This window comes from Rhinopithecus bieti, unplaced genomic scaffold (genome assembly GCF_001698545.2).
Source record: "Rhinopithecus bieti isolate Rb0 unplaced genomic scaffold, ASM169854v2 scaffold_9712, whole genome shotgun sequence".
Classification (NCBI taxonomy): domain Eukaryota; kingdom Metazoa; phylum Chordata; class Mammalia; order Primates; family Cercopithecidae; genus Rhinopithecus; species Rhinopithecus bieti.
Genome location: NW_016806339.1, coordinates 1,335,711 through 1,351,824, shown reverse-complemented (window position 1 = coordinate 1,351,824; position 16,114 = coordinate 1,335,711). Strand labels below are relative to the sequence as shown.

At 35.7% G+C, this 16,114-nt stretch overlaps 1 protein-coding gene across 8 annotated transcripts in view; it reads left to right on the top strand.

Annotated features, from left to right (window-relative positions):
* The window catches only part of PCDH7 (protocadherin 7), a 454,149-nt gene that overhangs the window by 263,703 nt on the left and 174,332 nt on the right, over positions 1 to 16,114 (top strand). The window lies entirely within an intron of this gene.

Genomic DNA, 16,114 nt, shown 5'->3' with positions numbered 1-16,114 from the left:
TTTTTTTTTTTTTTTTTTTTTTTTTTTTTCTCTCTCTGTCTCTCTCTTTGTAAATTTAGGTGTGCTTCATTTCATAACCAAAAGCCAGATATTTAATGAACTCAATTGGATAATAGAGACTTTCTTCCACCACACAAGCCTCTCATTTTTCTAGATAATGATAAGAAATAGTGGAAGGTGTGATGGGACTTGACTAAGTAGAAACTACCAGTTGTGCATTGGCTAAGTAAAAAGATTAATCTTCCCCTCAAGCTAATTTCTGATAATTAACCAAAATATGCGGGAGTGCCAAGACAATTAAGCACGTAAGGTAGTATTTTATAACCTCCTTTGGAAAGGATATCCCCTTCCCATTATTCTTTATCACCTGGCCCAATTCAGCAATTTTAAATAAGCATTCAAAAGTGCTGGAGTTTCACCCTTTTAATGAGGTTTTGAGAGGGCTGTCTTAAAGGACACAGGGTGGGCGGCGGGGGCAGGGGAATGAGACTAAAGGCAAGCTAGGAGAAATTAATAACAACTGCAAAAGAGAAAGGCCTTTTATTTAGTTGGCTTGCATTTCTCTCATAGACTTTCTCACTGCTTTTAGCCTAAGTTAGGACCTAGGGTTACATCTGTCTGGAAAGAACCATTAGAGCAAGGAGATAATTGTATTGTAGTTCTCTGACTTGTGACTGTTTCAGACTGTGGAGCTGCCAGCAGAGATTTCAGGAGGAGACAGTCCCCCTGAGGAGGAGAGAGACAAAGCGGGATGTCATAATACCCTGAAATTAATCCAGTCCTTCCCTTTCAGAGTGTGTGTGTGTGTGTGTGTGTGTGTGTGTGTGTGTGTGTTGAATCTCCTACCAAAAACTTAAACCCAGGAAGGTTTAAGTTTCAATGAACATTAATTGTCTCCAACCATCTATAGTGTGTTTTATGAAAAGCCATGAAAAATATTCTCAGAGAGGACACATCACTCTGGAAAGTTCTAAATATGAGTAATATTGTATCTCCAAAACCATCAGGATCATTTTTCTCCTTCATGACTAATATAATACAGGCTCCTCCTTCACACGAGCAAAATCATTATTGCACAAGAATACTTCTACTCATACATCCTCAGTGTTTTCTGTATCTTAGAAAGACTACCAAATTTTCAATTTTCAGCAGACACATTCCAGAAATAATATTATCTGGCCCATCTGTTTTATGGTTTTAAGGTACTTCTATTTTGTAAAGCAAGATGTTAGTCTTTCCAATTTTACTTGTTACATTTATTTACTTATCTAGTCTTTCATTTTTAGCCCTTGACCATATTCTATACTCTGACAGCAGCTTCAAATTGGTTTACTTTGTATATTACAAGCATAGGAAAAAAAAAAAAAAAAAAAAGAAAGAAAGAAAAAAAGAAAATATGCCCTTGGTCGTGAAAGTTCAGTTATTTTAAAATGTAATAATGCCTACCCTGTGTGAATGTTAAAGCTGGCCTGGTCTCACTCCCATATCCCTTCGTGTGTATTAAACCAAATAAGAATGTCAAACTTTCCCAAGCAGCCTTTGGTCTCTAACCACAACCCTTAACAGCATTTCCATTATGTCCTTCAATCCTTTCAGCTGTAGTAAATCCCTGCTTCCTCAGGTGAGCATTTGCCTTACTTTGAAAGAATCTGCAGCCCTCGTAATGTGGTTGTTCATAAATGCCATCACTTCACAATTATGATTTCCCTGGTTACAAAATGCAAATCAAAACATCAGTGGACTTTAATATCTGATACAGGCTTGGATTTTAATAACTCTAGGAGGTTTTATATGTACTTTCAATATAAAATTCTTTTTTTTTTTTTTTTTTTTTTTTTTTTGAGACAGAGTTTCCCTCTTGTTGCCCAGGCTCGAGTGCAATGCGCGATCTCGGTTCATCACAAACTCCGCCTCCTGGGTTCAAGTGATTCTCCTGCCTCAGCCTCCTGAGTAGCTGGGATTACAGGCATGCGCCACCACACTCGGCTAATTTTTTATTTTTAGTAGAGATGGGGTTTCTCCATGTTGGTCAGGCCGGTCTTGAATTCCCAGCCTCTGGTGATCCACCCACCTCGGCCTCCCAAAGTGCTGGAATTACAGGTGTGAGCCACTGCACCTGGCCATAAAGTACTATTTCTCTTTTTATTTATTTATTTTTTTTGAGACGGAGTCTCACCCTGTCACCCAGGCTGGAGTGCAATGGCTTGATCTTGGCTCACTGGAACCCCCGCTTCCCTGGTACAAATGATTCTCCTGTCTTAGTTTCCCAAGTAGCTGGAATTACAGGCATGTGCCACCATGCAGAGCTAATTTTTGTATTTTTAGTAGAGATGGGGTATTGCCATGTTGACCAGGCTGGTCTCAAATTCTTGACCTCGTGATTCGCCCACCTCGGCCTCCCAAAGTGCTGGGATTACAGGGGTGAGCCACCACACCCGGCACATAAAATTCTTAAAGAAAAGCCGGTAAATACAATAATATGGGAAACATGTTTGGTTGCCATCGACAAAGTCTTGTTGACTATTTTTATCTCATTCTTGACAGGATTTAGAAAAAAAATCATGTTTAAACAAGAGTAAACAATTATGTCACCTGATTTTCAGATTAATAAATAAAAATTGTTTTATTTCATTAAAAATAATCAGTATCTTATCAGGAAACTGGGTAATTATTAAACATTTACCCAGTTGAGTGTCATAAGTAATAGCAAGTCATTTAAATCTATGCTGTGCTTGCCTGTAAATAGTTGTTTCCATTGAAAATATATAGCATTAGGAGATATATACCTAATGTAAATGGTGAGTTAATGGGTGCAGCACACCAACATGGCACATGTATACATATGTAACAAACCTGCACATTGTGCACATGTACCCTAGAACTTAAAGTATAATAAAAAAGAAAAAAGAAAAAAAGACAAAAAAAAATATATGGTTATTTTAATACATGGGTAGATTTTAATTCTGAAGACTTTAATCCACATTAAACATAAAATATTGATAAATAAGTAGGCATTTATCGTATCTCTCTTTAAAAGCCTTCTATATACAATAGATATGAGAAACAATACTTAGCTTAATTTTCTTAATTGCAAGAATTAGAACTAGTATTTATATAGGTAGACCTAGGTTATTTTCTCTGGGCCACTTTTATAGTAGAGTAAAATCTTGACACTTCATTACAATTGTCATTTTAATAAAAATTATAATTAGAAGCCCTTATGCCTGGTTTCTTCTTTTTCCTGACCTATTTCCCCAGATAATTTGGCCCATTGCTGTCTGTGGAGTGCTCCAGAAAACATCTTATAAATGAATTGGTACTGATTAGCAGGCTTTTTGATGTCAGGACAGGACCAACCTCAGTCATCAATGGAAGACTTTCTTCTGGAGGCAAAATAAGATTTTTCTTCTTTCTTCTTTCCCTTTTCTCCTTTTGTTTTTCTTCCTTGCCTCCCATCTCTAGGAGGAAATATGACTTGTATTTCAGCCAAATTTGGAATATGGTGGTACATTAAAAAACTTCACCAAGTGTACATTTTCATGCACTAGACTGTTCTCAGAAATTGTCTACTGGAGTTTCACTTTGGCGCTCATGTTATTCATTTTGTCCTTTCCTCTTCAGAGTGCGAGTCATGGAGGTTTTGTATAGGTTTGTGACTATTATGCAGCCTAAGCCCCCAACTTTTCCCCTTTCCTAGTCCTCTGAGGATCTCTGGAGTGACATCTGATCAAGTTCTTTTAGTGTTTTAAGAATTCTGAACAATTGTATTTTCCCATGCTGGCCATTTTGAAATGAAAATCATTTGGTATTAAAGTAACTTGGTGGAGAGTGTTGCATACATAGTGACTGAGAGATGCATGCTCCTTAGCTTCATATAAATCTAAAACTTTTCAGCTGGTTATTTTTCTTCCATACTCTGAATTTTCTTTGATGTTTGGCCATATTTCATGAGCATCACTCAAAATTTGTTGCAGTGAACTAAATATTATATGTATGGCCCAATTAATAGAGGAACATCCTATTAAAAATCTGAGTTCATTGAATCCTGACTCCCTTATCTTAAGATTACATAAGAAGACATCTTATAAATGAATCGGTACTGATTAATATCCAGGATAAATGGTTTTTTCAGTCCTGCCTCTTCCTCTAGAATGCTGGGTTTGACCTTGGAGAACAAATCTTCCCTTTCTGATCCTTAATTTCCTCATCTGAAAATCATGATTATGTAAGTCACTATTTTCTAAACACTATTTCCACACTGAAATTCCACTTTAAAATTATTTAAAGCCTCAAAAGGAGAATCTTAGCATCCTGTTTAATAGCCTATACAGCCTTAGTATCAAAATAAAGTAAACATGCTTTTTTTATGATAATACTTTTATATTGAGAAGTACTGTGGTTTGGTGAGAAAGTTTAGATTTGGTTCGAATGTGCTTGTGTTTAAATTTTTTTCTTAGCTATGTGATCTCAGGCAAGTTTTAAACTTTCTGAGCTTTGATTTTTATAATTTGCAAAGAAGAAAATATTGAATGATAATATTTAAAATTGTTGTTATGACTTTTAAAACATCTACACCATTATCTGGCAATATTTGGCATTCAATAAGTGTTTTTTCTCTTCCTAATACAATATACGTCTTTTGTTTTAGTAATATCTGTAATAAAATATATCAATTCCTAACTAATGTACTACATGTAAGTAACTGTTGAAAATTCAAGATATTTATTTTTCCTCTTCGGTAAATAACAAAGACACAGTTTTCACTGATGTAAAATAAGGGGATGATAATGAAAAGTCCATCTTGAAGGGGGTGAGAGAAATTAATTATTATGGCCGGGCGCGGTGTGGCTCACGCCTGTAATCTCAGCACTTTGGGAGGCCAAGGCGGGCGAATCACGAAGTCAGGAGATCGAGACCATCCTGGCTAACACGGTGAAACCCCGTCTCCACTAAAAATACAAAAAAATTATCTGGGCATTTTGGCGGGCGCCTGTAGTCCCAGCTGCTCGGGAGGTTGAGGCAGGAGAATGGTGTGAACCTGGAAGGCGGAGCTTGCAGTGAGCCGAGATTGTGCCACTGCACTCCAGCCTGGGCGACAGAGCGAGACTCCGTCTCAAAAAACAAACAAACAAACAAAAAGAAATTAATTATTATTTCTGGATATTAATAAAAACGGTTTTATTCTTAAACAAAACCACAAAGAAACCATGTGTAATATTTAGAACTCTTCAAGTTAATAACAATTTTCATTGGTGAGAAAAGATTAGTGAGGCATCAGATGGCTGAATGAGTGATCCTTAAAAAAAATTGGGGGGCCGAGGCGGGCAAATCACGAGGTCAGGAGATTGAGACCATCCTGACTCACACCGTGAAACTCTGTCTCTACTAAAAGTATAAAAACTTAGCCCGACGTGCTAGCGGGCACCTGTAGTCCCAGCTACTTGGGAGACTGAGGCAGGAGAATGGTGTGAACCCGGGAGGCAGAGCTTGCAGTGAGCCGAGGTGGTGCCACTGCACTCCAGCCTGGGAGACAGAGTGAGACTCCGTCTCAAAAAAAAAAAAAAAAAAAAAAGAAAAGAAAAGAAAAGAAAAAAAAAATTGGTACTACCTGAAATTGAAGCTGAAGCTTTGACTAATAATTTGTTTAATCCTTTTGTCAACTAAGGAAATATTAAAGATGAGACTAGACAATGAGATGATCAGTATTACAAATACCAATTCTGATAGGTTCTCCCAGCCATAGACCAAAAGTGGTTTGACTTTTGCAATATAATCTGATAATAGAAAACGTATTTTCTTCCGTGTCATACCAGGAATTTTTGCGCTCTCAAACATCACTCTACTGACATGCATAATACGGCAAGCACTATCATATGATCTGGAATGCCAGTCTTTATTTTATTCTCACTGTCTAATAGTGTTACTTATCATTTCACTTAGATGTGTTTTGATTTCCAATTAAATTCAAAGGCCTTGAAGTCAGGGACTATATCATTACTATTTTGTATCTCTCCCACCTGGTCACAAGCATGTGTAAAATGAATAAATTCTTATTGAGCCTGATTTTTCAATAGTAAATGCACATTCCACGCACTGCTTAATATTACCTAGTAGCAAGTTTTTGTCCACAGCTGTCTGATATTGTTTATTGTCCTCTTCACTAATATGGCATCCCACTCCCCACCCTGACACTATGGTGGGACATAGCAATAAGAAAGAATTTTTGTCAACAGCATTTTAACAGTTTCAACACCTGTACCCTAGGTGCTTTCCCTTTGTTATACTGTTAGACTAGCAACGTTAACAGTTTTATGGAATGAGGAGCCTTCTGATTTCTTTGTTGCTTTATATATAAGATTAAGATGCTTCTTGCTTTAAGACAGAATGTCAATATTCACTTTACATATTACAAATCTCACATAAAACAATTAGGTATAAAAGTATTCAACATGACTACACTGGAGCTTTCTGGTAACAAAACACATTTTTCTAAATATAAGACTAATAATTTAAGTCATAATAATCTGAAATATGCTACATCATTATCAAAACTAAGATGGTACAACTAATATAAATTGTTTTTTGTCTGTTTCTTGATTTTTTTTTTTTTTTTTGTGAAGCACATATTTCGCTATTGGGGAAAAACATGGGATTTCCTTCCATGATTAACAAAATTTAGTCTAGGCAACGGATACTGACAGAACATAAAATGAAGCTGAACATGAGCCCCATTAAGAATTCATTTCTACTTCCATTATTCAATATTTTGTGTTTTCTCCAATCGATCCTCAAGAGAAGAAAACACACGGCTTGCAAAGAAACATCAAGTATCATACTCACTCCAATATATACGATTCATTCATTGTTGAGCGAGGAAAAAAATCAAAGCCCTCTAATGCCTACATTTGAAACTATTTCTGTCTTTCTAAAGGTTATCCAATTTTTAAACAATTGTTAAATTTTTAAAAGTGGGATCAATTTTCATTAATTTATATGGACTAAATAGAAATTTCTATCACAATTTGAATTTACCTATGAATCTCTTTAGCTATTTATTTAGTATTTTTTATTTTTTTGACACAGAATCTTGCTCTGTCACCCAGACTGGAATGCAGTGGCACAATCTCAGCTACTGCAACCTCCGCCTCCTGGGTTCAAGTGATTCTCCTGCCTCAGCCTCCCGAGTAGCTGGGGCTACAGATGTGTGCCACCACTCCCAGCTAATTTTTGCATTTTTAGTAGAGACAGAAATTTCACCATGTTGGCCAGGTTGGTCTCGAACTCCTGACCTCGTGATCCACCTGCCTTGGCCTCAAAAAGTGCTGGGATTACAGGCGTGAGTCACCGCGCCTGGCCTATTTATTTATTTTCAATCATGAATGTTTAAAAGAAAAATAGAGCTCCAGTGTTTGGGACTAATTAACACTCCCCCCATTCCTTTCTTTCCTTGTTATTTGTAGATTATTATTAATGTCATCATCAACAACGAAGATCAATAATCTATTTGTAAAGCATTTTAAAGCCACCAGAAAGCATTGTATCACTTGAAGGCTTTATTAAGTTTATTGACAGTAGATTATTGTTGGAAACCATATCTCATATTTGGATGCCAAGATTTATGACAGATTTAGGTACAAAGGAAATGAATTTGATGGGTAACACATGAAGCTTTGAGCTGCATGAAAAAATATCATGATTTTTCATATTACCATCTCACATTGAACTATCTGGTGCCTTGCAGCCCAAGGTTGAAGCAAATATTTTATTAGAAATCAAATCAATTGTAGACAATAAAAAGCTCATATTCTACCAGTGAATAAAATACAAGCTCTTCAAAGAATCCTTTTAAATTAATAGAATATATCAGTTTATGTATTATAATACAGCTTCCAAGAATAATAAAAGATTCATTTTTCACTCTTCTTAACCTTCCTACTTAATGTGAAGTCTTCTCATGCCAGTGTCAATCTGATATGAAAATGCTTTCTGTTGTATGTCACTGAATTTTCTTTTTTAAAAGTGCTACTCTCATTTACTTTTGCCCACTATAATGATAGAGTTCTTATATTTTACACTTTAGAATGCCATTCACCATTGTTGGTGGCCTCCGTTCTATTTCTATTGGTACATGAACTCTATGTTAGAAGAGAATTGCAAGTAAACAGATAGGAGGAAGAAGTTCAAGAGTTCTGTTGTGCCATAGATATGACTGTAGTTAATAACAGTGTATTGTGCTCTTGAAAATCACTAAGAGAGAAGATTTAAAGTGTTCTTACCACACAAAACACGGTAATTATGTGGGATCATGTATATGTTAATTAGCTCAATCGAGCCATTCTACTATGTGTACGTATTTCAAAGCGTCTTGCACATGAAAAATATATAATTATTGTGGATTTAAAATTTCAATTAATTTTATAAAGGAGAGAATCACACAGGAGCAGTGTGCAAAGGGGAGTGTGAAGAGAAAAAGGGAAATTAGGAGGAGGCTTTCTCTAGCCCCATGATCTCTTTCATGTTAATCTCTCCTTGAGGAGTCTTCACAAGCATTTTCAACCAGTTCTCTCACTTTCAACTTCTCTCCCAGTTTCTGCTTATTTCTCTTCCTTATCCCACTTTTCCTGGCTCATACACTTATGCCCTATTTGTATTCTCTCAAGAAAACTTTCACCACTTTCTCTCCCATAGGAGGTGGAATTCTGGTACCATCCAAGCATGTCACCAAGGTTTGGCTTGATCTTCCCAACAGGGCTATCATCCCCCTCAGACTCCTAATTTGGGAATCCCTTTTTATATTTTCTCCTTTTCAAAATAATTAGCAAAACAACTCTTAACCCTTTGTGTAATACATATGACCTACCACATTATGTATAAAATGCTATTATGAAGGACGTCAGACTTGTGTTTTGTTTTTTGTTTTTTGTTTTTATTTTTTTTCCAGTTACTTTACTGACCTCACCACATTTAACAGTAGCTGCATCCACTCTTTCCCTGGTGTGATCTCTTCTACTGTCCCTCACATATCCAGAACAGGAAGAACACTTAAATCTACTTCTGATAGCACCTAGAGAGAGTACTGCAGAGTTGGGGAGGAATGTAGGCATTTTCTGTGACACTGATTTTAGAGAGAATTAAAAATTTAAAGAAACATATGTCATTGTTTTAAGCATTAAACATTAATTTCAGGTGGGCTCTGACAGCCACATAACATAATCTGTCTGCAAAATCAAGTTTATCATATAGGTAAGTAGTTGACAACATGCCTCTACTCTTGTCTGGACATCACCTGCCTCTTGTTAGGATCAAGGGAGTAGGTAGCTTCAGAGGGCATCTTTCATAGCTTAACTTTGGTCTCTGACTGCTTCCACCTAAGACCATGTTGGAGTTACATTGGCCAAATCATTTGAAAAGAATATTATCTAAGTAATCATACATACACATTTACGAGTAGATATAAATCTGTGTCTACATCTATAAGTGTATTTTTATCTTCATCTATCTAATCTAAAATTTAGTTTTCTTTTTAATGGGAAAAAAGTAGCAATTTGATTTTAAACTATAATTACTGTGAGCCAAAGGATTTCTGATATTATTTGGACAAAGATGAAAATCAGTCTCTAAAAACTTGAGTGGAGGATTAGTTCGTTTTAAAGTCACTGAAGGGGTCAGCATCTAACTTTCAAATCAATTATGCCATTTGTTTAATAAAAGCTAACTTTAACTTACGGAATTTCAAAGAAAAGAGCTATTTCAAATTCAGAAAAGAGCATACTTATACATTTGTATGATCATTCATAGCTTTATTTTTCATCCAACTTTATTTCAAATAGTGTTGGAGGGATTTCTTAACCCCTAAAATATTAACATATTTTTGTTTCTAAAAGTATGTGGCTTACTACAAATCAAGTGGCCATAATCAGTATGCATTTCTTGTAGAATGGAAACATAAGTGACATTTTGAAATATTTTAATTGCATGTTCAGAAGTGCTAGTGGATATGCCAAAGTGAGAATAAGATCCTGAAACTAATTAATGTGGCTTCGTTTATCAAGAGCACTAGAGCTGTTATAAATACTAATAATAGCATTGTAACAGTATATTTCCATTTGTCTGTTGATACTCGCTGGGTACTGTCATAGTGCTCCACACCACTGAGTAGAAGAAAGGCTTTGTGTGGATTTCACAAAAAGCATTCCACATTTCTCTGTAGTAAATTCTGAGACCTTTTTACTGACACTTCTTGATCTGACATTAGTATCCCTAGTGCTAAGATTGATTAATTTCAAGAAACAACTGTGTTCATGTTCACAGAGTTGCAGGATTAAGGAAATTAGTAAAACACATTCCAAATTCAAACATACTAATTAATAAAAATATGTAAAATAGAAAAAAATTCCTTGCTATTCTTTGGGGGAGGTAAAAGTGAGCCCAGAGGAGGGGTTCATACACAAGGGTTAGTTTCCATATAAAATCTTGCCTCGTAACTAGAGACTGGTGAAACAGAAAAGACTTCAAAGTGGCATTCTTGGATAAAGGCCTGGCCTTCATTTCTTGTCCTTAAATATTTGAGAATCTTTGTCAGCAGAGTGTTTGACGCTTATTGTGAGAACATATGGAAAGAGCAATGGATTAGGAAGCCTATATTTGGTCTTGAATCTTCTGTTCCTTGGGAACGTTTTCTCCCAGCCAATTTTACTTCTCAGGTCTTTAGTTTCTTCACACATAAACATAAGGAAGTTGGACTCACTGACAGTATAGTTCTTTACAATTAACTCTAAAGACTGTGATTATGTGATCACTACTGTAAGATGACTGGTGCCCCAAAGAAAGAGTAAAACTTAAGGTTTAGAATTGTATGCAGGAGCAAATTGCCTGCCAATATGTAATTCCAAAATTTTGTGTGTCCTTGTGAGTCACCTCTAAAGGTGGCCAGTTTGCTACTTCTATGACAATGAAATTTCTGGTTAAATATAGAAGAGACCATGGGCAATAAAGGTAATTCCAGTAGAATGTGGCAAAAGGAAGGTTAAATAAAATGTTTATTTTAGAGAAAGAAAGCCAGCCATATATGACCATAAACATGTGTAATGAGAAATGTCCCTGAAACTTTAGCTACATTTGTTTTCTGGGACAAAAGCCTAGAATAGTAATACTATTAAAAAAAAAGAAGGGGACATTTGTGCACTGTTTTATATTTCATCTTTTTGTTGTTGTTGTTGTTGTTGTTGTTGTTGTTTTGGACAGAGTCTTGCTCTGTCACCCAGGCTGAAGTGCAGTGACGTGATCTCCGCTCACTGCAACCTCCGCCTCCCGAGTTCAAATGATTTTCCTGCTTCAGCCTCCCAAGTAGCTGGGATTGCAGGTGCCTGCCACCACACCCAGCTAATTTTCGTCTTTTTAGTAGAGATGGAGTTTCACCATGTTGGCCAGGCTGGTCTAGAACTCGTAAACTAAAGTGATCTCCCCACTTTGGCCTCCCAAAGTGCTGGGATTACAGGCATGAGCCACCATGCTCGGCCCTTATATTTCATCATGCTTAGAAACTTCATTTGTCTTTATTTTGAGTCAGAAGATCTACTAATTATTTATTAGATTTATATTTCAGTTCCTTTACGGGAAGCATTATAGATTATTACCTTCATTTTTTCAACAAATATTATTCCAGGCTAGGTTGGTTATAGAACAGGCCTTGAGTTCAGATATTTTAACATCTGGTAAAATGGAAAGAAGATGGCTTAAGAAAGGGAATGACTTGGGTTTTAGTGGTGACTATGCAGTCAACTTACTAATTTTGTGATCTTGGACAATTTATTTAACCTTTTTGACTTAAGTAGTCCAGTTTGAAAAATCAGCAAAATGTCTTACCTCCTGAACTGTGACAGAGTGAAATGAAAACATTTGTATGAAGCATGTAGCATAGTAATTATCATAAAGTAGATGCCCATCAGTACGTGGTTGATTTACCTTCAACTGACTCATCTTACCCTTGAAATAAGCACATTTCCCAATTTTTGAAATTTTAAAACTGTGATTTAATCCTTGCTTTGCAGAAGGATGTATGACCCTGAGTACACCATTGTCTTTTGGGGCTGCAGTGTTAATCCGCAAAAAGAAGGGTTTGAGCTAGATAATGTTAAATATTCCATTGTCTTTTCATTAAATTTTATCTCTTTTGGTTTATATATATTTAGAAGAACAACAATAACAACAAAATAGATGCACTACCATCCTCTGGCCCTGTAACCACCACGACATGTTATACCCGAGACTATCATAATTATTGTGACTTTTTAAATTCAAAGCTTAGACTTTTGTTAAGAATCACCTTGAAAAGTAGGATCATTTTTACCTGAAATAGTTAAAAGACTTGAGATGGGTATTTTCAATTCTTTCTAGACCCAAGAAAAATTAATCCACATATGGAATTCTTCTTTAAAAGTTGAAATTTTCCTTCTAGTATTGAGTCTGAGATATCTAACTTACAGTTTCTTTTGGCCTGCAATTGATTTCTCCTTGCCTGTTAAATGATAACTACTGATTACATTAATATTCAGATCTGTCCTTTCTTCCCAAGAGGTCATTTTAGTCTTTAAAAAAAAAAAAAAATAGTCTATTTTCTCCTGAGAATAGAATTATTATTTCCCATGAAGATGCTTTGTAGCTATAAGTGCCTTTCTTAAACACACACAGGAAAGCAAAACAACAAACAAGCAAGGAAAAAACCCACCTATTTCTACATGAGCATAAAATGATTCACTATTATATAGATATTGTAGCAAATCTGAAAAGTCAAACCAGTGAGAGATGTGTAGATAATCCTGGTTTCACCTCCTCCCACCAAGAAAAAAGTCTAATGACCTTATAATATCATTATGAATAAATGATTGAACAATGACAAAGGTGATCTTTGCACAATTTGATTTTTCTTATCTGAAATTTAAAACTGTTCTAATACAATTAGAATCCATTTGAAAATGTCTTTATCGGCCGGGCATGGTGGCTCACGCCTGTAATCCCAGCACTTCAGGAGGCCGAGGCGGGAGGATCACGAGGTCAAGAGATTGAGACCATCTTGGTCAACATGGTGACATCCCGTCTCTACTAAAAAATAAAAACATTAGCCGGGCGTGGTGGCGGGCGCCTGTAGTCCCAGCTACTTGGGTGGCTGAGGCAGAAGAATCGCTTGAACCCGGGAGGCGGAGCTTGCAGTGAGCCGAGATCACACCACTGCACTCCAGTCTGGGTGACAGAGCGAGACTTTGTCTCAAAAAACAAAAAAAAGAAAAAGGAAAAAAAGAAAATATCTTTATCTTTGTGCATAACATTCTACAATACACTGTGACATTTTATACCTACATGGAAATCACAGTATTCATTGATCATAAATTAGAGAAATTGGCCCTTTTTCTTTTCTTTTTTTTTTTTTTTTTTTGAGACGGAGTCTTGCTCTGTCGCCCAAGCTGGAGTGCAGTGGCGCGATCTCCACTCACTGCAAGCTCCCGGGTTCACACCATTCTCCTGCCTCAGCCTCCCGAGTAGCTGGGACTACAGGCGCCCACCACCATGCCCGGCTAATTTTTTTTGTATTTTTAGTAGGGACGGGGTTTCACTGTGTTAGCCAGGATGGTCTCGATCTCCTGACCTCGTGATCCACCCACCTCGGCCTCCCAAAGTGTTGGGATTACAGGCGTGAGCCACCGCACCCAGCCGAAATTGGCCCTTTTTCTAGTCCATTCCTTTAAGATTTTATGATAAGAAAGCTAATACATATTATTCTTCTATAGTACTCCAAAATCTTCTTAAAATCAAACAAGCAACAACAAAAACAAAACTTAATCCAAGTATATCATGCAGTTAATTTACAGATCACCTAGTAACAAGTTAGGAAAAAGTAATAATTCATATCTATTTTATACCAGGTTTTACTTGAAATTTTTTTTTTTTTCTTATTTACCCATTCCTAGTATGTCTTTTTTGTAAGGACGCCCAGCTACTGCCTCAAAAGCTTCTAAGTACAGATGTCAAGTTGGCTCCATGAACCTCATTTAATAGCTATAAAATGAGATGGATATTATTCATAGTATCTCTGGGAAGTTTTGCCATTAGTAATTCTTGAATTATTTTACATAATTTTAAATCATGAAAATGAGTTATAAAATAGTATTTTTCTCCCCTGTATTCTCAACTTCTCAAATGGCTGAGGCAGGAGGAACGCTTGAATCCAGAAGTTCTAGTCCAGTCTGGGGAACATAGTGAGAACTTATCTCTGAAAAAAATCAGTTTTCTTTTTTTCTAGGTACCTATATAGAATTAAAATAAATGTGAATAAATTTATTTCTTATATATTTTTGGAAATATTTTGATACATAATAATACCATAAGAATATTTAAAAATATTAGTTGGAATGTGAAACAACAAAATAAAATATTGGTGCATAGTCATACTAATGAAACTAAGAAATGCTTTTCTCATTAGGGCAATTTAGGAGGGTGCACCAAGGAGGAAAGAACCCTGTAAGTATATTAGGGGATATTTAGTTTCTAGGGAGGATATTGTACTGTACATGGTGGTCACTCACCAGGTCACTGTCAAGATGAGACTGAGCTAAGGCAGGAATATAAATTATTTTAAAGGCCAGATTTGCATCTGCGAAAACGTTCTATTCCCTAGAAAGCACACAGACATGAGTTGCATAAAAATACTCATTTATAAAAATTGTGTGTTTTATTCAGTTTGGCCATCTGAATCACCACGTGAGAAAGGAATATTAAAACATTAGACATTGTGGTAGGCAGATAGAAACTGCACGATAGTACCATGTGATAAAAAATTAAGGATGCGTACTGCAGAAAACACATTATTTTGGCATGTTTCTGCTCACAAGTCTCCTCCATTACATTTTTCTGTATGATGAATTACTGAGAATAATTAGACTCAGAATATTGTAATATGTTAGATAGATGGGTAGACAGAATTGTCACCTACATACTCTTAGTTATAAACAGTTGTAAACACTATAGTATGAATTAAACAGAATTCTCAGTTTATGAGAAGCCCAACATTTTCCATATGCACTGTCATATTCCATTTTTTTCTAATATTCATATTTCATTAGCATTTAGTACACAGGCCTTGGGTTTGTTGAAAAATAAATATAAATATATTCAATTTCTATATTTGTGAACTATTTATCATTTAAGTTATCATCAAGGCCTAGTTAGTTTTGTTTAAGACACTGTCAATTTAAATCCCACCTCTTTTACTTTTGATATGCAAATATTTTTACTTTGATGTTGTAGCAATACACATTGAAGTTTGCAACATGAACTGCTAATGCTAATTTGATTACTTCTGTATTAGTGTTTAGTGTTACAAAAATAACAAGAGATTATTTTTTAAATGAAACTGGGAATGGAAGAACTCTTTCTCTGCAGGCCCTCTGCAATGATGGTAGTATTAATGCATGTACATTAATGCCTGACGATTCTCATAGAATAATGAATGTGATTTTGAAGGCAAATCATTCAAGATTTTTAGAAAATCTGACAGCTTGATTTCTCTTTTTTAATTGAGAGTTCATCAAAAGTCCTCACCTTACTTTTAACAGATCAGAGACTTCAAATCTACTTAAAATATTTATTGTAGATGATTTAGACCACAATTTATTTTAGCATTAAAATGTTTTATGCGAAGCCAAGGTGCCTGAATTTGTTAATGCAAAACTTTGTGAATAGAAGTGAATCACAGTGGTTGTTGTTGTTTTTTAAAGAAACATGTTTCTTAGATTATTTGATTTATTTGATAAAGTCGAAGAGATTTCTCATGATCTGTCACAATGAGAATGGTGTAAATATCTGATTGCAAAACAAGCTAAGATAGGTACACCTAAAACCTGTTGAAAAACTATTTTCTCTCTCTCTATTTTTAAACAGTACTTACAAATGGTATCTCTCCAAATATATACATCTCACTAATATGTATAGATATATAATCTGTACCATATCCCAGTGATGGAGCTGCAGTAATATCTGCCACCTGTAGTGTGCCTGCAGCGTGCATGTTGCTTGTCTGTTTCTTGATGAAATGTCTGTGTAGTGTCTGTAATTTGCATTA